This window comes from Schistocerca cancellata, chromosome 2, assembly GCF_023864275.1.
Source record: "Schistocerca cancellata isolate TAMUIC-IGC-003103 chromosome 2, iqSchCanc2.1, whole genome shotgun sequence".
Lineage (NCBI taxonomy): Eukaryota > Metazoa > Arthropoda > Insecta > Orthoptera > Acrididae > Schistocerca > Schistocerca cancellata.
In genome coordinates, this window is record NC_064627.1 from 353836133 (window position 1) to 353851591 (window position 15459).

The following is a 15459-nucleotide window of genomic DNA, read 5'->3' on the forward strand; positions in this document are numbered from 1 at the left end:
TTATGCTACAGGATACAATCTGTCAGCCTACATACTGCGTTCCTCATTAACTACCGCGAGATGCTGCTTCTATATCATTATATTTTCAGTTTGGTACTTCTTCTAATGGCTTGGACGTTGATGAAACATTAAATTCTTATTTATTTTATTAATTTATTTATTGCTTATTTAGTCTGGCTTGTCATCTTGAGGCTGAAGCTCTTTCGTCTGTACGACCGCTACGGTCGCAGGTTCGAATCCTGCCTCGGGCATGGATGTGTGTGAAGTCCTTAGGTTAGTTAAGTTTAAGTAGTTCTAAGTTCTAGGGGACTGATGACCTCAGCAGTTAAGTCCCATAGTGCTCAGAGCCATTTGAACCATTTTTTCTTTCATCTGTGTTTGTTTTGACAATGACATATGTTTTTGGGTGGGGTCCACCTTTTTGAAAAACACAATTTATTTCTTGTACCAAGATTTTAAACATGGCTGTCCTCGATGTTGTTTTCACACAGTCAACTGTTCCCCTGCCCGCCATCTTGTTTTTACAGCTGGTAAACAGTATCTTGTACCAGATACTTTTCACTTTAGTTGCAGCATCATCAATGAGTTCTTTTTATTATTATGGGTGTTAAACATAAGGAATGTTCTTTATTGTTTAAGAACATGGAAATATTAGTTTCTAAATCGTAATTACAGATGTTTGAAGACCACATAAAATTATGTATTCATACCTTCTTACCACATGGTGTTGCTGCCCTGCTGTATTACGTTTTTACAGTGTGTATTTTTCCTTACAGCTTGTCATCTGCAACTATATACAACTTAATGTAGGCAAAATATTTACGCAAATATTACGATTTCCTAACCTTTATGGCTATGCCAGAAATTAATAATTTTTGTGCAAAGTTGTGTGTGTGTGTCGGGTGGGGGGGGGGGGGGTGGGGGGGGCAGGGGGTGTATCAATTTACATTATGTTTCACTTACGTTTTCTTTTTCCGTCATCTTCTCCATTTTCAAGTTCTGTGTATTGAGTTGTAACTATCACTGTCACTGTTTACCAGCTGTAAAAAGAAGATGGCGGGCAGTGGAACAGTTGACTGTGTGAAAACAAGATCGAGGACAGTGGAACAGCTGAAAATGTCATGGGCAGTTGTTTAGAATCTCTCAGAGGTGTGTGTGTGTGTGTGTGTGTGTGTGTGTGTGTGTGTGTGTGTGTGTGTGTGTGTGAAAGAGAGGGAGGGAGAGAGAGAGAGAGAGAGAGAGAGAGAGAGATTCAAATGGCTCTGAGCACTATGGGACTCAACATCTTAGGTCACAAGTCCCCTAGAACTTAGAACTACTTAAACCTAACTAACCTAAGGACATGACACACACCCATGCCCGAGGCAGGATTCGAACCTGCGACCGTAGCAGTCCCGCGGTTCCGGACTGCAGCGCCAGAACCGCACGGCCACCGCGGCCGGCAGAGAGAGAGAGAGAGAGAGAGAGAGAGAGTAGGTTTGAGGAGTTATCATTATTGTTATAATTATAAATATTTATTTATATCTTTTTAGTTTTATGTGTGTATGTATGTATGTGTCTGTCCGTCTGTGTGTGTGTGTGTGTGTGTGTGTGTGTTTGTGTGTGGTGGCGGGGAGTTCTATAGGTTGGTGTTATCTAATAATTCTCTGAGGGCAGAGAACAGAGTTCCATTGCAGGGATCTGTGTATTAATTTATTCCTTCCTTTCCCTCAACTACGGCTTTTTGTATATGATAATTGTCTTCAGTTATTAGTTTTGGTGGGGGGCTGTTGCTGCATTTGAGAATTTTTAAATCAGTGTTGATGTCTGTTGGGCTATGTTTATTGTCCATAAGATGTTCAGCAAATGTGGAATGTCAGCTATTACTTTTAAATGTTCTTCCGTGTTCTGTGCAACTGGTATTAAAGTTTCTGCTTGTCTGTCCTATACAAACTGATTTGAAGTCTTGACACGTTAGTTGATAAATACCAGATGTGTCGTGTATGTCTGTAGGTGTGTTGGTTGTCCTTAGTTTCCTCTGTGTTTAGTTGTCTGTCCTGTAAGCTATTTTTAGCCCTTGTTTTTTGAGTATGTTGCTTATTCTGTGTGCTGTTTTGTTGTTGTAGGTGAGAGTGAACCACTTGTTTGTTGTTGTGGTTGTTTCTTGTTCATATGTGCTCTTTTGTGTGTTTTGTGTGTTTGTAAGTTGGAAAGAAGGTTTTAGTATTTGTGCGTTGGGTGTCTTTTTTAATTGGTGTTGGTTGTTGTATCTGTATATTGTGAGGTCAAGGAAATTTAACATTTTGTTGTTTTCTGTTTCTATGGTGAATTTTATTTTTGTTCCTTATTTTTAAAAGGTATGATAATAAGAAACCCACTAATGATGCTGCAACTGCAGTGAAACATTTCTGGGACAACAAACAAAACTGTGTTTTGCTAAAGGCGGATCCCACCCAAAAACATATGTTATATTGCAGTGAACATACAATGCGTAGTGGGGCGATCACTCTGTTGTAGAAATTATTCAAAAGCCAAGATCGCTTAAATACTGTTTACTGGACAACCGGTTTCAACACACTAAAGGTGCCATCATCGGATCTGAATGTAGATTAACATTTATAAACCATTTGGATATAACGATACATGAGGCAGACCAACTGATATAAAATCATTGGGCTGCCTCATGTATCGTTTTATCCAAATGGTTTATAAATGGTAAGCTATATTCACACCCGATGATGGCACCTTTGGTGTGTTGAAATCGGTTATCCATTAAACAGCATTTAAGCGATCTTGGCTCTTGAATTATTTCTACATATGTTATAGTCTGACTAGATAAGGTCCTTAAGGTCTTCTCTTTCCTTCCGGCGTTATTTGATGGTAACACATGACGTCTAATCCCTCTCTTCCTCTAGAAATAAGGAGTTTCGAAAGTAGTCAAGGAATGTAACAAGTGTGCTAAGAAATGTACAGTGTTTACTGAAATCGATGGTTCGAACGGCAACAGTTCTCAGTAACATTATATAGCCCCCTTGTTGCAGGATACCTACCTGTAGCCAGGATATATACATGGTGGGGTTGCCAACTTTGAATTTTGTATTTAATCTATTTCACCTTCGATGTTTATTCATTATACACAAGCCTAGGATTTTGATGGAAATGACTGACCTTGAAGGAAAGAGTGCCTTTCAACGGTTCCGGACCTGTCGCAATCAGAATGAGAGCAACCCACTTTCATCAACACACCCGTAATATCAAACTCCCTGATGCACTAAGCTGTGCACTGAAATGGGCCTCCATATCCGACTTTCTCCTTGTGCAGTCAATGGCCTCACCAACAGAAATATCACATCTGACTTCTTATAATACTTCTTATAATTTCTATTAAGCAATACCTCTCTCCTTGTACCCAACTCTTCGCAATGTCTCTCCATATCCGTACTGAGTTTCAGGACTAGAGGTACGTTGGCGATGGGATAGGCACAGAATAGAATTTGTTTCTAAAATGAGTCTTCCCTTCCGCGCCTGACTGTGCAGCACTGCGAAGCTTTGAGAGACTGCTGTGTGGTGCAGTGCATCCTGCCTATGCGAGCTGTACTATCACCAACGGAGATGCTCACGTGAGCACGAAATTTCTGCGAAGTTGGCACAAGAGGATAAAGGTGCCGGGGGAAAACAAGTTTAGTGGCCGGGGGAGAACGGTAAACTCACCCCGGTGCTCTTCGAACCACGCAAGAACACTGCGAGCTGTGTGACACGTTGCACTGTCCTGCTGGTAGATGGCATCCTGCCAGGGATACGTTGTGTGTTATGCTGCATCTGTGGACAAGTAGGTAGACAGAGAACTGTGGTACAGGTATGCTGGGTGCTTTGCTTGAGATCATGCTGCATGAACTGGATAAGACACACCAAGACTATGTTAGTGATGACTGATCATCCAAAAGTATACGTTTAAAAATCTTTGAAATGTGGAAATAATAGTGATTACACATTTTATGTTACTCTTTAAATACATTTCACTATCCTAATGTCCGCCCCGATAGCTGAGTGGTTAACGTGACGGATTGCCGTCCTACGGGCCCGGGTTCAATTTCCGGATGGGTCGGAGATTTTCTCCGCTCAGGGACTGGGTGTTGTGTTGTCTTCACCATCATTTCATCCCCATCCGGCGCGCAGATCGACCAATGTGGCGTTGAATGTAATGACAGCTGCACCAAGGCGGCCGGACCTGCCCCGCAAGGGGGCTCCAGGTCAATGACGCCAAACGCCAGGAAGTTTAAGTGCTGACAATTTTCACTGATGTAGGTTTTATGTTTAATATATCTCCTTTCTAATGTACACAATACTCCAGTCACCTCATCGGGTAGACAATCATGCGCAATCGTATTTAAATTGATTTATTATTGTAAATACACAGAAACTTCAGTAAACTTACGTAGAGTTTGTTTCAGCTTACCCATCACGAACGAGTCAAAATACTGGGTACTATTCCTCACTTCTTCATTATATTATCCCACTTTCCAAGTTGAGCTGAATGAACAAACGACCCGTGTCATAACAAGAAACAGGACCTTCTACAGTCAAAATAATTGTATAGTAATTTCTGTGAAGCGATCGAGCAAGTAAATTGGTTTTGAGCCGATTGAAGAAGTGACACAAATTTATTTTAGCGTGCTATAATGTGTTAGCCTGACAAGATTCCAAATTAAGCCAGAAACGAAGTAAACAGAGAGGGCAGATACTACTCCGAAACGAGTAACCAAAGGCCAGTGAATTATAGGGACTAGACGCCTATCGTGAAAGACACGGTGATCCGGCCGCTTGAAGGGTGGATCTCGAAAGGTGCCACTGATGGACTTCACAGTGCCGTTGTCAGAACGGGTGGGATGAAGTGGTTCTCACGAAGTATTTTGCCTAGCTATAGGAATGCATATATTTTGTATGTATTGAAGAGAACGTATCTTGCTATAACAAAGGAATGCTTTCGAGAAAAACTTTCTTGATCAGTGCAGGTTGTCTATCCTTCATGTTGTGACAAGAGAACGGTGAGGCAACAGTTAGGGAAGTTGATGTTAAATAATAATCTGACTTCTGAGAAGAAGAATATTCGCAGCCTATTCTCCATCCCTCGTACCATTCGCTAATGGCACGGGTGAGGGGGGAAATACTTGTGATACCTCAGGCACCCTTCGTCACACACCGTGAAGTGGCGTTAGTAATAAAGAGGCCATTGTAGATGGTCATATATATTGCTTTGGCAACCTGGATGAAGAAAGGAACCACTTAATAACTCGTGCCACTACGCTAAACGATTAAAAATAATCGCTGCTATAAAAACTCAAAGAACCGGCCATAAACATTTGTGAATCAGTTATCTGACGTAGCCCGACTACTCGCTTGGAAAGCAAGGCTCGAATCAAGTCCAGACCCCAACGATTAATCGCTGCCTCTACATTTCATTCCATTAATTATATACACCCATTTCGTATCCCACAAAATACAGTTTACTTTGGCTGTAAATAAATCGAGGTTTCTTCAGACATGCCTCGCCATTGGAATCAATCTCAATTCCATTAATAATAATAAAGATTTATAACTGGAGTTATGTAGTCTAGTGAAATAATTTTAGCATCACATAGCAAGTCTTCATATGTCAAAACCAACGAGAAATAAATAGGCATCATAAAATCTTTCGAAGAATTCAGTCTAACTGCACACCCTATCTCAATGGAAATTAGAGAAATAAAAAGTTTGTGTTTCATCTATTATGTCTCCATAATTTTTGTTTATCTTATACACCGCAAACCTAGTACGTACAGATACGCAACCAACTGAGGTGAGGACAGTCGACTAGCAGCGTTCGTGATTTGGTTTTTCGTCATTTCTAATGAATATTGGCATGTTTTTCTTCTTCTTCCTCTTCCTCTTTTTTCCCCAGAAAGGGACGGGCCAGATCCCATTCTCGCTCTTTTTCTGCCTCTAACCATCTTGATGGTAGCATGGAATTAAACTCTGGACTTCTTTGTTCCATTTTTGAGTAAGAACGTATCTAGTAATGTCAACGGACTAAACGCGCATCAAGATGCCAAACATCTGTGTCCCTCATTTTGTGATGCAGTTCTCACAACACAATGTGATGCATTAAAGAGGATTTCCAGAAAATGTGCCCCAAAAATCTCTCTTCAGCCTTTGATAAAAATATTAGTAAAATAATTTTATTTGGAGAACTGCTTCTTTACCACTAAATATCGAATAAGAAGTTTTCTTTTTAGCCAGTATTACGGATATGAGCGTCAATGCAGAATATGCATAATTATCGCCAATATTTACCTCATTTTTTGTGGTAGGAAGTTATTATTTGAGCACTTATTATTTGTCAAAGCCGTAACAAACGTTCTACAAGTCGCTTGGCTTGATTACTATAGCTGATAAATATTTGACCAAGTGCATCTAAGCCATCCCACCTTACTTGTTCCCGGAGAATGTTAATATATAGGAACACTACAACGGCAAGGTATTGGCTAAAAACGTCAATTCGTGGCACCGCTTCTTCAAGAGTGCTATTTCAGCAAAGTTTGCTGGAGAGTTTTTGCGAAGTTTCGAACACGACAAAGCAGGATTGTCGTCGGGTCGACAGCAGTGTGTAAAGTTCATTCGATAATAGCACTACTCCGAATTGGTCCCGGCGTAGGTTCGAGTCCTCCCTCGGACATGGGTGTGTGTCTTTGTCCTTAGGATAATTTAGGTTAAGTAGTGTGTAAGCTTAAGGACTGATGACCTTAGCAGTTAAGTCCCAAAAGATTTCACACACATTTGAACATTTGAACTACTCCGAATTCGAGTCTCGCTGCAGCACACTGTTTCATTCTGTCGGAACTTTCACAACAGCGCAGCGAAGTGGCGCAGTGGCCAACACACTGGACTCCCGTGTAGGAAACTACATTGCAGTGCCTGTGTTGTTCCGAAGTACACACGTCGCCAAGTTCCTTCGAATATGCATGCCTGTTCGAACGAACATCCATTGCGGCGACTACAGCCGTTGTGAAATACATGAAATGTATTCGCATTTGTGAACGTAGACAACAATTAGCAGTATAATGAAATGACGACAGTGAAAATTGGTGCCAGGCCGGGACTCGAACCCGAATTTCCCTCTTATCGTGAGCAATCGCCTTGCCATTAGTCTACTTGCACGGCTCACCGCCAAGCCCAAACTTCCATATAACGTCGGCCATGTGTCTACAAGCTGCTCTTGTACATTCATTATGTATAATCCCGTACAGACGTGACATTTCAATTGGAAGTCGCTTGCTCTCTTTAGGCGGATAAGTACGAAATTGCAGTACCTGTGTTGTTCAGATATGTAATGAAAAGTACTGACATATACGTGAAGAACGTACGAGTGCAGGTTGTGGACACATGGTGTATGGCATATAAAGGGCTTATTTCAATAGTGGTACAAGTCCATTACCTCCACTTTTCTGTCTATAACGCGTCTGAAATTAATGAGCCAAACAAACAGAAAGAAAGGTTAATCTCTAGCAAGAAGCCATATGCTTGAATATTTCTGGTATCTCAATTGCAGATTTTTCAGCGCTCATTAACTTTAGGACTCTGTATCTCAATATGAACAAAAACGGACTTGTACAGCTGCCGGCCGGAGTGGCCGAGCGGTTCTAGGCGCTACAGTCTGTAACCACGCGACCGCTACGGTCGCAGGTTCGAATCCTGCCTCGGGCATGGATGTGTGTGATGTCCTTAGGTTAGTTAGGTTGAAGTAGTTCTAAGTTGTAGGGGATTGATGATTTCAGAAGTTAAGTAGCATAGTGCTCAGAGCAATTTGAACCATTTGAACTTGTACCACTATTGAAATAAGCCCTTCATATGGAAGTCTGAGTATAGCCGTGAGTATTGCTCAGATGCCTCATGGTAAGGCGACCGCTCGTGATAAGTGGAAAATTCGACTACGAGTGCCGGTCTGGCACAAATTTTTACTGTCATCATTCCATTGTGCAGCTGATGGCAGTCCATATTTGCTAATGCGGATACATTTCAAGTATCAAATTCAGGAGGTCGGCTGTTAAAATTTTCTCCAGCTACCTTTATTTAGGCTTTCCCTAAACTGCTTAATGAAAAAGCTTGAATGGTTCCTTTGAAAAGGACCGTTTTCCTGCCACATCTTTCCGGAATCATAGCTCATGCTCCATCTCTAATGACGTCCGTCATCGACGAGACTTTAAATCTTAAACTTCCTCTTTCTCCCTCGACATTGTACTCTACTGCTGAGTGAAGGATTCTTCCGAAAAAAAAATAAGTAAAACAAAGTTGTTTTAGTACTACAAGCCTGGTCCCATCTCATGTGTGCTGTTGCTCCCTCCTCACATTACACAGTATACTTCATCTACATCTACATTCATACTGCGCTGGCCACTTTACAACAACCGCTTGTGATACTTCCGATATTACCTATCTGTTGAGTTTGTTCTATTAAGAAGGACGTGTTGCGTTCTGGCTGTAAGTAAGTCCTGAATCCAACTGCAAATGTGATTCGATACTCGGTAAGCTTGTACACCACCAACATAAAACCGTAAAGGACTGTGTTCGTTGGCACCACAGTACAGTACCGGATGGTTGCAAATAAACACCGCTGTTATGGCTGCCATTTTCATGAAACAAGTGTACCAAGAGTACACGTACTTTTTTCTTAATAACCACTGCGTTTCGTATGGAATACTTCAACCTTCTTAACCCTTTACACCATCCGTTAGAAATCAACACTCATCACCAAGCGACAAAAACAGACTGACGTCAAAACAGGAGAACATTACCCATTCTTACAGCGCCATATTTTCAACTGCTGGCAGATAGTGGAACTGTTATTTTTCTGAGCATTCTCTGCTGGCTCACCGGTTAATACACACCTACGATGCTTCAGCACCATGCGATATATATAGGCCACACTACAGCACTCGGAGCACCGTCAGTATAATTATAACCACTCGGTATATGCATGTAGCGTGATTCATTTGCCACAGTCATCGGCAATTAGATGGAGCTCACCAGGCCTGCCAGTGCCCCTTCTGCTTTGTATCTGCAGCCAGTAATTGTGCCGAGTTTAGGAATGAACAGTAATTGAAACATTCGTTCTAGGCTACAATCATGCCCCATCGACGAGTGCGTATTCTTGTCGAATGACTTCAGCCTTTTGAACGAGGTCGCATTGTTAGTCTGCAGGAAGCTGGAGAGACGATCGCCGGATCGTTGCACGTGTTGGGCACAATGTATCAGTGGTTTGTCGCCACTTTCAGCAGTCGCCTGTGGAACATTTCGACAATTGCAGAGCAAGTTCTGGAAGTTTGCATCGTACAGACGCACGCCAAGATGCGCCTGTAGTGTCATCAGGGGTCGTTGGTAACCGTACCCTTGTAGCAGGATTAAAATGACGCTTGCCTCTGGCCAAGCTACTACTGACAACACGACTCTGCCAAGCGCTGCTACTCTGGTGGCATGAAAGAATAGATTGGAAAGTAGAATGGCACTCTCTTGCTTTCAGTGATAAGAGTAGGTTCTGTCCGTACGCGGGTGGTGGACGTAAGATGTAGTGCTGATGAGTGGCCTATTCTTTCTCCCGTGACACCCAGGTCCCAAACAGGTCTCACCTGACGCTCCATGGTGTGGGAAGGGGGATCAGCGAAAACTTGCGGTAATACATTGAAACGCCAAAGAAACTGGTACAGGCATGCATATTCAAATACAGAGATATGTAAACAGGCAGAATAGGGCGCTGTAGCCGGTAACGCCTATATAAGACAACAAGTGTCTGGCCCGGTTGTTAGATCGGTTATTGCTGCTACGATTGCAGATTATCAAGATTTAAGTGAGTTTGAACGCGGTGTAATAGTCGGTGCACGAGCGATGGGACACAGCTTCTCCGAGGTAGCGATGGAGTGGGGATTTTCCCGTACGACCATTTCATGAGTATACCGTGAATGTCAGGAATTCGATAAAAACATCAAATGTTTGACATTGTTGCAGCCGGAAAAGGGTAATGTAAGAATGGGACCAGCGACGACTTAAGAGAATCGTTCAAAGTGACAGACCCTTTCGCAGATTGCTGCAGATTTCAATGCTGGGCTATCAAGTGTCAGCGTGCAAACTATTCAACGAAACATCGTGATATGGGCTTTCGGAGCCAGAGGCCCACTCGTGTACCCTTGATGACTGCACGTCACACAGCTTTACGCCTCGCCTGTGCCCGTCATCACCGACATTGGACTGTTAATGACTGGAAACATGCTTCCTGGTCGGATGAGTCTCGTTTCAAATTGTATCGAGTGGATGGACGTGTGAATCGTTCAAAGTGACAGACCCTTTCGCAGATTGCTGCAGATTTCAGTGCTGGGCTATCAAGTGTCAGCGTGCAAACTATTCAACGAAACATCGTGATATGGGCTTTCGGAGCCAGAGGCCCACTCGTGTACCCTTGATGACTGCACGTCACACAGCTTTACGCCTCGCCTGTGCCCGTCATCACCGACACTGGACTGTTAATGACTGGAAACATGCTTCCTGGTCGGATGAGTCTCGTTTCAAGTTGTATCGAGTGGATGGACGTGTGCCAGTATGGAAACAAGATCATGAATCCATGGACCCATCATGTTAGCAGGGGATTTTTCAGGCTGGTGGAGGCTCTGTAATGGTGTGGGGCGTGAGCAGTTGGAGTGATGTGGGACCCCCTGATATGTGTAGATACGACTATGAGAGGTGACACGTACTTAAGCGTCCTGTCTGATCATCTGCATCCATTCATGTCCACTGTGCATTCCGACCGACTTAGGCAATTACAGCAGGACAATGAGACACCCCGTACGTCCAGAATTACTACAGAGTGGCTCCAGGAACACTCTTTTGAGTTTAAACACTTCTGCTGGTCACCATATTCTTCAGGTGTGAACGTTATTGAGCATATCAGGGATGCCTTGCAACGTGCTGTTCAGAAGAGATCTCCACCCCCTCGTACTCTTACGGATTTACGGTTAGCCCTGCACAATTCATGGTGCCAATTTTCTCTGGCAGTACTTTAGACATTGGTCGAGTCAATGCCATGTCAGGTTGCGGCATTTTTCGTACTCTAGGGGGCCCTACACGATGTTTGGCAGGTGTACGAGTTTCAGCTGTTCAGTGTATTTGGTATTTATGCTTCGTAAATTAATCTGTGTCCACTACATTTTATAGGTTGTTATCCCTGTGCCGCTATCATTTCTTCGACAGCACATACGGCTACTGCGATGCATGGCCCTCTTTGTGGTCTACAACGACTGTCCTGGCCAGTTAGATTCCCAGACCTCTCGCCTACTGAACACGTGTGGGTCATGGTGAAGTACGAACTTTCGTTCTCCAGAGACTGCAAGAACCGTTTCCGAACTGCAGCAAAAGTTTCAAGATGCTTAGGACAATCTATTCTAGGGCGGCATTCGGCACCGTTATGATCATTTCCATACGAGAACGCACGCCTGTGTTGCCGCCAGAAGGGAGTATACTGTGTTTTCAAGCACTGTTTGGGCACCCTTTCCTGTGACATGTGTGTCTCACACGGACTAAATTTGTTATAAAGTATTACAATAATGAACTCCTTGTCACGTCACTTATTTGTACAGTTACCTTGTCCTTGGGAGTGTTGCATTTTTTTCCGGCAGTGTGTTTCGTTCACTAAACGGTTATGAATTCGTTCGTTATAGTTCTCACATCCTACTTTCCACTACATTAAAAATGTTTCCAGTTTGTTCCGGTGACCCAACCACTCAGCTTGAGGAAACAACGTAGGCCTATCGACGTCCGTAATGCTTGCTGCAATTAGTACATTAGCTCCACTTGTCTCATACACAGAATATCGGACGCTTATAGCCCTCGCGCTGTATAATAGTCCATTACTCATTCAAATACGTGTAAATCGCGTCAACAGATATTCAGGTACAGAGAATTTAGCACCTGTTCTCCCCGTAGCTAGATTCGTGCTCATGAGTCATGTATGATTCATGAGTGCTGTTGGCATATCTACTGATTCTGCTGTAATGTAACGCGGACGTCGGACATATTACCGTAATACTGTAGTTAGTTTATTTACCGTTCTCTGAAACTGCAGAATGTTATAATGTAGCAACAAATTTTATTGTCTGGATGACATTACGCAGTAAAAAAGAATGTTTAGCTAGTGGCTACCATCTCTGAAAGACTCAATTGTCAAAGGGACATGTCCGAAAGAACAGATACTAGTAGTGATCTTGCAGCTCTCGAAGAATGAAATTATAATGAAATCCGGACTATTAACTGTTTACAGAAGTTGATAAATATCAACGGGGATAGTTGAAAATGTCTGCCCCGACTTTAACCCGGCATCTCCTGCTTACATGGTCTTTTTGGTCTTTTTGTTTTTGTTCATTTCGTTTGGTGTGGGCGGACGTCACATGACATCTGTTCAAGTTCATCGTTGATTCCGTCACTCAGTTTTCTTATTACAGAGAACAATCGGCCTTCTGACCGAACAAGCTGAGCTACCGTGCCGGCACCCGACTGAGTCACCGAGGACACAGAGGATAGTTCGACTGCAGGGACTTATCTCTGGCACGCTCCCCGTGAGACCCACACTTCCAACTTCGAGTCCCGGTGGGGGCAGCCAATTTCAACCGTCCCCGTTGATATTTATCAACACCTGTAAGCAGCTAATGGTCTGGATTACATTACAATTTCATTCTTCGAGAGCTGCATGATTATTAATGGTATCTCTTCTTTCGGACGTGTCTAAAAGAACAGATTCCATCTTCATATAGATAAGGCTTACCGGCCACTGATCTTCAGCGCGGATGCACTCACATTGCTCAAACTCTTACGGGTATTGGTGGACTGACTACCGCGAGTAATGAGTACGGTGTGCAGGGGCATTAAAATGTAATGAGGACAGTAAGTTGCATGTTGGGGTCTCACGGGGAGCGTGCCAGAGATAAGTCCCTGCACTCGCACTATCCTCTGTGTCCTCGGTGGGTCAGTCAACTGGGGATGTAGCTCAGTGGTAGAGCGTTCGCTTTGCATGTGAAAGGCCCTGGGTTCTATCCCCGGCATCTCCAACTTACTTTCTTGTGCTTGGATAGCTCAGTTGGTAGAGCACTTGCCCGCGAAAGGCAAAGGTCCAGAGTTCGAGTCTCGGTCCGGCACACAGTCTTAATCTGCAGCCGGCACGGTAGCTCAGCGTGTTCGGTCAGAGCGTTAGCTACTCTCTATAACAAAAAACTGAGTGAATGGATCAACTAAGAACCTAAACGGGTGTCATCGGACGTCCGCCCTGAACAAATTCAACGATCAATATAGAACAAAATGAGTTAAAGAAAAAGCCAGAGCGTCTGCCATGTAAGCAGGAGATCCCGGGTTCGAGTCCCGGTCGGGGTAGACATTTTCAAGTGTCCCCAGTGATAGTTAACAACGCCTGTAAGCAGCTAGTGTTCTAGATTTCATTGTAATTTCAACTATGCAATACGTACAGAAGACATATTTTATTAGGAAATAATATCTACTATAGTAGTTATGACGTCGCGATGATGATGAGAGAGAAAGAGACTTAAGAGAAATTGAGACACGTTCGTAGGATTTTCCGACATCTAAAAAGCGTTTGACAATACAAGTAGGTGCAGGGTGTTAGAAATTCTGAGAAAAATAGGAGTGAGCTGTAGGTAAATATATGTGCAGGAATGAAGAAAGAAAAGTAAGAATGAAAGACTAAGGATGAAGTGTTCGCATTAGAAAGTATGTAGGAAACGGATGCAATCTTTCGCCCCTGATGTTGAGTCTATGGATCGAACAAACAGTAACGGAAATGGAAGAAAGTTTCAACAGTGGGATTAAAATTCGCTGATCACATTACACTCCTTGGTGCAGGTGAACGAGAATTACAGAACCTGTTGAATGGAATGATCAATCTAATGAGTACAGAGTGTGGATTGAGAGTAAAACGAAGACAGGCGACAATAACGAAAAGTGACAGAACTAAGCGATAAAGTTAACATTAAAATTGGTGACCACGAAGTAGACTACGTTAAAGACCTGTACTACCTTCTGAGCTAAATAACATATGAGAAACGTTGCAGTGAGTATATAAAAAGGAGACACGCAGTATCAAACACAGATCTCGATTTCAGGCAGAAATTTCTGAAAATATTCGTTTCGAGCACAGTATTATATGGAAGTGAATCATAGATTAGAAAATCGGTGAAACGATATGAAATGAAGAATCGGCGAGGAGAGGAACGTTTGGAAAATACAAACAAGGAGAACGAACAGGATGACAGGACACATGCTAAGACATCAGGGAATAACTGCCATTTTACTACACGGATGTGTTGTGGAAGAAAACTGCAGGGGGAGAAGGAGATTGGAAAACACACAACAAATAATGGAAGACGGTTATAACTACTAATATGGGATTAGGAACGTGATGGTTGGTTTTTCTGATCACTCACGGACAATACAGGACTCCAATTCAAATATTAAATGTGAATTACGATTTATTTTCATTAAACCTGAAAAAAATTAGGATACATTACGTATGGTACTTAAACAAACTTTAAACAATCTCACAGAGTACCGAAAATTTTTAATACACGGACAATTTTTGTAATGTACAAGACACTGGAGTATCAGAAGTTAGTCTGTAGGGGAGACTGTTGAAGTTTGTCGCAATTTGTGAGTTTTAATTTTCTAAAAGGCAATATTTATAGTTTCTTCTTTTATCATCAGTGTATTTCATAATACAGTATGAATCCTTTTCTAGATATTCCCACAAATATGATAGCCTAGCAAGACTTTATTTTTCGATATAGGCTTTCAGAGACGAAGCACCACTCGTGTACCCTCGATGACTGTACAACACAAAGATTTACGGCACCCCTTGGCCCGTCAACACCGACATTGGAATGTTGATGACTGCAAACATGTTGCCTGGCCGAACAAGTCTCGTTTCAAATTCTATCGAGGGGATAGACGTATACGGGTATGGAGAAAACATCATCAATCCATGGACCCTACAAGTCAGCAAGGGACTGTTCAAGCTGGTGGAGGCTCTGTAATGGTGTGGGGCGTGTGCAGATGGAATGATACAGGACAACTGATACGTCTAGATAAGACTCTGACAGGGGACACGTACTTAATCATCCTGCCTGATCACCTGCATCCATTCATGTCCGTTGTGGATTCCGACGCATTTAGGAAATTCCAGCAGGACAATGCGAGACCTAACACGCCCAGAATTGTTACAGAGTGGCTCTGTGTTGAAACACGTCCGCTATCCACCAAACTCCGCAGATATGAACATTACTGAGCATATCTGGGATGCCTTGCAATGTGCTGTTCACCCCCTCGTACTCTTAGCGATTTATGGACAGCCCTGCAGCATTCATGGAGTCAATTCCCTCCAGCACTACTTCAGACATTAGT

General features: G+C 42.8%; 1 non-coding gene across 1 annotated transcript; it reads left to right on the plus strand.

Moving 5' to 3' along the window:
• Nucleotides 1-13028: 13028 nt before the first annotated feature.
• Trnaa-ugc (transfer RNA alanine (anticodon UGC)) lies at nt 13029-13100 on the plus strand. The gene has a single exon. It is a non-coding gene; the product is annotated as a tRNA-Ala (tRNA).
• Nucleotides 13101-15459: the final 2359 nt, after the last annotated feature.